We start from the raw sequence: 8,545 nt of genomic DNA, 5'->3' as shown, positions 1-8,545 counted from the left end.
GGACGAACAGTGACAATAGGTAGGACCTTCACTTTTACTTGTGCATACAGCACTGTCACCTCCAAGTTTGTACGAACCCCTGGTTGATAAGCAAAGCTGGTAGCCCAGGAGTTGTAGCATCCTTGCTGCAATACTGGCGCTCATCATTTACCTCTGCACATATAATATATCTGACACGTAATTGTGCCCAATTGTCAAAACTTCCCATATGCGTGTTTCCAATAATTTCCCAAAAAAAGTATTCCACTCCCATGGATTATCATTTAATCCTTTGGCATTACAACCAGTGTAACACCTAGATCTGTTTCTAGCACTTTCATACTTGTACACTTTAGGGTTCGTGGTATCACTCATAATGGAATTGTTTTATGTATAGGCAAAAATTTGCCTAACTATTTATATATTGCAAGATATCTTTTACTTATTTTTGTTAGTGGTTAAGGTGAAACTTTTGGCTTACTACTACCTTGGTCGTGCGACCTGCTCAATTTTCTGTATTAATGTTGTAGTCTGACTAACAGCATTAACTTGTCCTTTTTCACCTAAACTTTAGGAAAATTTTATGTTGCCACGGTTATTTGTTTAACTTACCTAATCCCATTTGAGAAATTAGAAATAGATGTTGGTGCTATCAGCTTAAGGGATCGGTATCCAATTGTTTGCCTAAATTTCCCTTGGACACTCGTACTAGTTAACAATTCCCAGAAGTTACTACTCCATGCTTGGCTATAAAATTCTAAATTACCGGTACGGTTGTTTCAGTAACTAATAGCAGAGAAAATTTTAGCAATTACAAGAACTCCACCTAGCATGCTAACTTATCGCTTGACCTATGTCATAATTTTGTTAATAATAACTAATATACTAGCAATAATTTCACTTATAAAGCATCCATAAATTTAGTTCCTCTTACTAGATCCACAATCATATTAGACCTACATTTTTTTTTTAACACGGTCGGTTACTTTTATATTGTAAAAAAACTGCTAGTAGAAAGTGTTGTTACATAGAGTGAAAAAAGAAAAAGAGAGGAAGTCAAAAATGGGTTCGCAGACCCTGACTTCTTGAGATTAAACTTGAAAAGGATAAATTGAAATAAGTAGCGGCTATATTGCCTGACAAAAAGACCAGCGAGTAGGCAAAATTTATTGGGCATTTGGCTGATTACCAAAACTGGTTGACCGAGTCTTCAACCTAAGGTTCCTTTTTGATGCTTGCTTTGGTTGAAGCCTCAGCTTGCATGCTCTGGGTGATGTTCTTGATGTGAGATATAGCCTCCTCCATGTGCTTACATTTCTCTTTAAGGCTCTCGATCTCGGCTCTTTGCTTTTCCAGTTTTTTCCTCTTGGATCGACTATCTGCCTGGAAGTCTTCTTTAAGTTCATTAAAGTGCTTGATGAACCTAGCGATCATGAAACAATGTTGTTTGCAGAGTGTGCAAGTATTGTTGCCAAGCACACGATCCAGTGGGTTCTCCGGATGATCTCGGCCTTCCTGAGTCTCGTTCTGCATTCTGTTTTCTGAAGTCTCTGCCATGGCTAGGAAGACAGCCTTAAAGGAGAGGAGAGTCAGCGATAAATGAGCCTGTAAATAACACAAGTTATACCTGTATGCTTTAGAAGGAAAGCGCACTTCAATGTTGCTTTGGGAGCTGCCTCGCTTGTTGCAGAGCTTCTGGATCCAAATGTGTGACGAAGGATGCTTGGGAGAGCAAGGCTGCTTACTGCTTCTGTTGTTGAGGGCTTCTGAGGGCAGGGAGTCGGGCACTGCTTCTCTGCTCTGCTTCTGAGAGGGCGAAAGAGTTCTGAGGTGGGCGAGGGGAGGAGGGGGAGTATATAACATCAAGGAAGGCTGGGCGTGCTGGAGGTGCAAAATATATTCATGGATTTGGGCAGACTCCGGATCATTCGTGAAATCCTTGGTGCAGTCGATAAGGATTGAGGGGGGACATTTGCCAGGATTCCGAGAGAAGGGATCACATGAAACATGGTGTGATCGGGACTTTGGAGCAAGCCAGAATGTATAATGGAAGGGAGATGTTACACAGTTCTCGATGGGGCGGGTTGGGATTGGCTTGTCGAGATTGCGGGAGAGAAAGTCAAGAGGTGCATGACAGCTGATATGACTTGTTTTCAGAAGTATACTGATGTTGTTGTTCAGAGGGGTTGTCTGACAGCTTATACTGCTATGGGATTGCTTTGACATATATGCGCTCATTTTCTCTGATCTGTCCACTCTGTCTGCTGACGGCCTTGGAGGCGAAAAAATCCGCTTCAGTGTTGTTTTCTCTTAAGACATGCTTGAACATTGGTTCTCCCATATTCCTGAGATTGTCCTGTATCCTAAGCTTTATATTGTTGAGGGCTGCTTTATTAAACTCTGTTCCCGAAACCAAGGCTGCGATAACAATGGCCGAGTCCCCCAGAATGATTGCATTTCTGATTCCCAATCTATTCAGAATTGAGGTGCCAAGAAGGAGGCTGTACGCTTCAGCCACGTTGTTGGAGACTTTCCCCAGACCCCATTCATAGCTTAGGATAGTTTTCCCATTATGGTTTTTTATGATGCCCCCTGCTCCAGCTTTCCCTGGGTTATTCTTGGAGGCGCCATCAAAATGGAGTGTAGGGCGCTTCTGGTCTAGAATCCACTGGTTAACCTCTTCCTTGGATCCTCTGAGTTTCCAGTGCATCCTTTTCTTGTGTGCTTTTGCTTGGGAATATTGATTTTTGGTGTGACTGAGGCTGAATTTATTGTACCAATCCATCTCTTCTTGATGCCAGCTTGATTGATCTGGAAGGGCTATGAAGTTTGTGCTTATTGTTTCAGAGATGGTGGCAGTTGTTTTAGCAAGGATACTGGCCATGTTGGGCTTTTTGTTATTGAAGACATAGTTGTTCCTGGCTAGCCAAAGATGCCAGCATAGTGTGGTTGGAATACATTTCCACATTCTACTGATGTTGTGTTTGCCTTTCTTGGGAAAGGGGTAGCATTTCCCCCAATTTTTCTGAAGAGAGGAGATCTGATCAAAACTTTCGCTAATTTCCATGGGGCTTGTCACCTGCTTCCAGCAGCTCTGAGCAAAGGGACAAAGTAAGAAAATGTGTTGAATGTTTTCCTCCTCTGCACGACAGAAGCAGCACATTGATGGTCCCAAGATTCCTCTTTTCCTTAGATTCTCAGCAGTGAGGATCTTGCCTTTCAGGAGGGTCCAATTGAAATGTTTAATCTTTGGAAGACACTCTGATTTCCAGACAGTTGTGAAGAGGTTCCAATTTGTTGAATGAGTTGTGGCCTGCAATGTTTTGTATCCCTCTTTTACCGTGAATTTCCCTCCACTGGAGTCCCAAATATACCTGTCTTCAATCCCAGTATTGATAGGCACGGAACTAGATAGAGAAGACTTGAGATTGGACCAAAGATCTCTGAGGTTGATGGGGGTTTGGAGATCCTTCCAGTCCTGCCATTTGTTTTGGTTCCATATTGATATATCGAACAAGGTGGTTAGATTTCTTTCTTCCATCCATATCTGCAGAGGTCGGAAAGCCTGGAGAAGGTTTCTCGGCTTAGAGCACATAATTCTATCTGACCAAATATTGGTGTCCTTACCATTTCCAGGGAGTTTGGATGTGTTTTCTCGGAATTGGGGAAGCACTTTTTTAATGAGTTTCCATACCGGGGTGCAGGATCTGTCAACTATTAATTCAGTAAGAAGATTAGAGTTCGTGCCTCTGAGATATTTCCTTTTTATGACCTCCACCCACCACGATCCTTTGCCAGAAAGAATTCTCCAGATCAATTTAAAACCCAGAGCCCGATTGGAGAGGCTTGGGATTTTAATGGATAGGCCTCCCTTTTCATATGGTAGGGTTACCTGATCCCATTTGACAAGGCTAAATTTCTTGGACTCCTGTTTTCCTCCCTGCCATAGAAAACTTCGCAAGATGAGTTCCATATGTTTATGAGTACTGGCCGGGGCCATGATGACCGCATATTGATAAATAGGAAGGGCTGAGAGAATGGCCTTAATTAGGATCGTTCTGCCTACCAAATTGAGCCAAGACACTCCCCAACTCTGAAGGAGGCCTCTCATCTTTTCTATGTGTTTGACCCAAATCTCAGCCTTGACTGTTTCTTTAGCAAGAGGCAGACCTAAATAGGAAAAGAAGCTCCAGTTCCTTTGCACTGGAATGTCCAGTATCAAAGATATTCTTTGCTGTATTTGAAGGGGGACATTCCAAGTATATATCTTGCATTTTCTATTGTTCAACTTCCCTCCTGAAACTGCTAGAAAGGCATCCAACACTTTCTTGAATCGTTTTGCCATTAAGCTGGAAGCTCCCCCAATGAGAAGTGTGTCATCCACGAAGAGCGAATGGTTGATCTCTTTGATCCCTCTTTCTATACAGATTCCAGTGATCTCTTTTTGTCTGCGAAGATGTTCTAGATGAATACTCAAAGTCTCAGCCATTATGATGTATAAGAATGGGGAGAGAGGACAACCTTGTCTCAGCCCCCTGGAGCTTCTAAAGTATTTGCTGGGGCGACCATTAATCAGGGGAGCGGTCCAAGGGTTGGAGATGCACCCATTGATAATGCTTATGAAGTTTTTTGAAATCCCGAATTTTTTGAGTGCTGCTGTTAGAAAGGAGTGGTCAACTCTATCAAATGCATTTGCCATGTCGAGTTTGATTATCATCCCTCGTTCTCCTCTGTTTAGGCTGCTGTGGATAGCTTCTTGGATCAATATGACATTGTCGGTTATTTGCCTGCTCGGAACAAAGCCTCCCTGGTTTTCAGATATTAAGAGAGGAAGGAGTTTTTTTAGCCTATTGGCTAGAATTTTTGTTACAATCTATATGGGGTGGAACCTGTCAAACGAGAGAGGATTCGCTTCCTTAGGGATCAGGGCTATGTGGGAAGACTTGGAATTTTCTCCCATCTTATGGTTTTTGAAAACATTCTTTACCATCCGCACAAAGTCTTTTTTGATTGTTTCCCAATGATTTCGATAGAAGGCAACCGTGAACCCATCCGGACCCGGGGCCTTATCCTGCTGCATACTAAAGGTTGCTGCTCGAATTTCCTCTTCTGTAATGTCCTGGTCCAACTCTTTGTTTTGAGTATCTGATATTTTTCTCTCTACTGCACTAAGGAATTCAGAGCTGTCCGTTTGCTGAGGAGCAGCGGAAAGAAGGGATTTAAAGTGATTGAATGCTGCTTCTTTAATTTCTTCTTGGTCGATGATCTCTTTTCCCTCAGCCTCTATTTTATCTATCTGGTTTCCAGCTCGCCTGAGTTTGATATTGTTGTGGAAAAAGGATGTATTTTTGTCTCCGGCTTTCAGCCAAAGGCACCGGGATTTCTGTCTTTGATCCTCTTCCTCTACTCTATTTTGTCGATAGAGTTCCCTATACATTTCTTTTTCCTGCTCTAAGTCTTCACTTGTGTATTGTATGTTCTCTTTATCTTTATTCCACTGCTCCATCTTCGTGAGTAGATCTGATTTTTTTTTATTTTCCAAGATCGCTGCTTCCTTTGCCCACTGTTTGATGACTGCTCTTAGGTGTTTTAATTTCGTTTCCCAGATATAGTAGGGCGATCCGTTTACCTCCTTGGCCCACTGGTTTTGAATGAGGGTGCGAAATTCTTCTTGAAGATCCCAAGTTTTATTATATTTGAAGGGGAGTGGCCCCAAGTTTCTGCCTTTGTCCAGATTTAGAATCACAGGCTTGTGATCTGAGGCCGAAGCATGAATTAATTGACTCTTAATGGACTGAAAACTTGCTGCAATTCCTTCCTGTAGCAAAAATCTATCCAATCTCTCTTTAATATTGTGGTAGCCAGATCTTTTATTACTCCATGTGTATTTCCCGTTGGATAGAGGAATGTCAATCAGATTGTGAGACTGTATTATGGTTTCTAGCATGTCTCTTGAGGGATCTGCAAGGTAGTTTCCTCCTAACTTTTCATCCACGTTTCTTATTACATTCATGTCTCCTCCCAGAATTATATTCCTGTTTTGCACGGATTGGAGATCTGAGGCTATGGTGTCCCAACAGCGGCCTTTGTCCCTATAATGGTTTGGGGCATATATATTATAGATATAGTAGATTTCCTGAGTTCCTTTGTTTTTCAAGTCTGTTCTGACCCACCAGTTGCAGAATTGAGAATTGATGATTTCCCATTTATTCTTATTCCATATTGTTCCTATTCCTCCTGAAGCACCTTCTGAACCTATTGATACACCTGTGAAGTTTTTGGAGTTTTGGAGTTGTTTTTGAAAGTCCTGTTCAGTAATTTTGGTCTCCTGGATGAGGAGAAGGTCTGGCTGCTCCTGTTTTAATAAATCCCTGATTTCTTTTAGTTTTAAGGGAGAGCCCATCCCCCTACAATTCCAAGAGACCAAGATCATTATTTACCATTTGTTGGGTGAGGTCCACTCTTCTCCTTTACTTTTTCTCCACTCCCTTTTAGCTTGCCTAAGTATGAGTCCATTGGTTGCTGCGCTCCCATTGCCATCTCTTTTGCCGCTGTTTCATCTCTGAGCTCTTTATTTGACTTTCGGCCAGGCTTTCTCGGAGGGTCTGTGGATTGACTAGCTTCTTTCGATTTGTTTCTGATAAGGATTCTCTCAATGGTAGGAGGGGGGGAAGGGGAGGGATCGTGCGGGGGGAAGAGGGAACTGCACGGGGGGAAGAGGGAGGGGAAGAAGGTTCTTCAACGGACAAGGATTCGAAGGGGTTGGAGGATGAAGGGAAAGCTGAGCTGGAGGGGGGAGGAGGAGGGGGGGGAAGGGATTCCGGAGGGGTTTTGGAGTTGGGTCCTTGGGTGGGGGAAGGCTTTTTCCTTTTTACTGGTTCCCATGAGCCCTCAGGATTTTCCTCATTATCAGCAGATTCATTTATTTTTGACTTACTACATCTATTTGCAAAATGACCATACTCGTGGCATACCTTGCATTTGAAGGGAAGCTGCTCGTAGTCCAACTGCTGGATATGCGTCCATTGGTCCACCTTGATCTTGATAGCTTCCGGCAGACCTTTCCCTAGATCTACTTCCACGCAGATCCTCGCGCACGCATGCATGTTCTCCCTTGGCTCAGATCTATCAATGTATTTACCTACTGCATTTCCTATTGCCTTTACTGATTCATCTCCCCAGCAATGAAGCGGCAAGTGAGGGAGCCGTACCCATACTGGAACTGCATTTGGAATGTCCATTTCCGGATCAAAGTCCGGAGTCCATCTATTCAAGTAAAGGCCTCTTGAATCCATGAAATAGGGGCCATTTCTGAAGATGAGGTTCTTGTCTTCTTTCGATTCAAAGAGAAATGTATAATATCCACGTCCGCAGAATCTGATGGCAATCTTCCCTTGTATCATCGCGCTCCAGTTGCGCTCTACCCATTTCTGAACTGATCTCGGAGAGGGCCAGAGGCCAGTGAACTGGCCTACAAGACCTCTTTCCGCGAGAGTTATTGCAGATTTCCTTGGAAGGGAAGGAGGAAGATTAACCTCTGGGATTTCATCAAGTTTTTTGATGAACTTGGTCACAGAGGGACGGGGTCTGGCATCTGCTGATTCAGAAAATAGGGAGGCGAATATTTCCTCATGGTTCTCAGAGTCTGTAAGGGGGGGAGCGAGCCTGGCCATTCAAGAGAGTGGCCCGTGGGGGGCTGCGGGAGAAGATCAGCGCAGGGAAGGAGCAAAGGCTGGGCCCCAACGACAGGGACCAGCGGAACAGACAAAGACGAGAGGGGATCGAGGAGAGCAGAGGCCCAGCCAGGCAGGGCCTGGGGGGCAGGAGCAGGCGCGCGGGAAGCAGGTTCAAATCGCCAGAGCTCGTTTTTAATAGACCTACATTTAATAGTAATAGAACTTCACCTTTCAATCTGAGCCCGGTATGAATTTTCTGAACAATCTGCATACACCCTAGAGGTTAAATTTATCTCAAATTCTTCGTAACCTTTCGAGTACAAAAATACAACTAATTAGATCTCTTCATTCTATTTTAAATCACATATATATTTTTTCTTATGGTAAATAATGAAGTAACATAAAAACAACAAAATAAAATTCCATGAAATCACGTAAAACATTTACTCAAACCAAACTAGCTAATAGGGAATCATTTGAAAATTGGACACCTCCACCCACCCTAGAATTGACTTCCTCCAGTTCACCCCCGAGCTGAGAGTTCTTGCCCCCAGAATCAACAACCCCTTTTTGATCCCCTCAACATGTATTTAATACCTTTCCTTCATGAAAATTTTTCCTTTAGCGGCATCCCTCTTTTGTGAATTTTCTTATCCAATTTTCCTAATATTTTCCATAAAAGCCCGCCTTTCTCTCTCGCGGTGCTTTTAGGCTTTTCTAAGCTCAGCATATTTCCCCAACTAAGAATTTAATGGATATTTCTCTCCCATCCATTAAGCTTATCTATAATTTTATTTTAGAGTACTTATCATGAAAGAATTATCAAATCTCATTTATCAATGAGATTTTATCTTTATTTTGTTTTGGAAAGAATGTCGTCTCTATGTGTC

The sequence above is a fragment of the Pinus tabuliformis genome, chromosome 7 (genome assembly GCF_031772625.1).
Source record: "Pinus tabuliformis cultivar Carrire ecotype Pingquan chromosome 7, CPIR1, whole genome shotgun sequence".
NCBI classification, from domain to species: Eukaryota; Viridiplantae; Streptophyta; class Pinopsida; order Pinales; family Pinaceae; genus Pinus; species Pinus tabuliformis.
Note: the sequence above shows the minus strand (reverse complement) of the source record.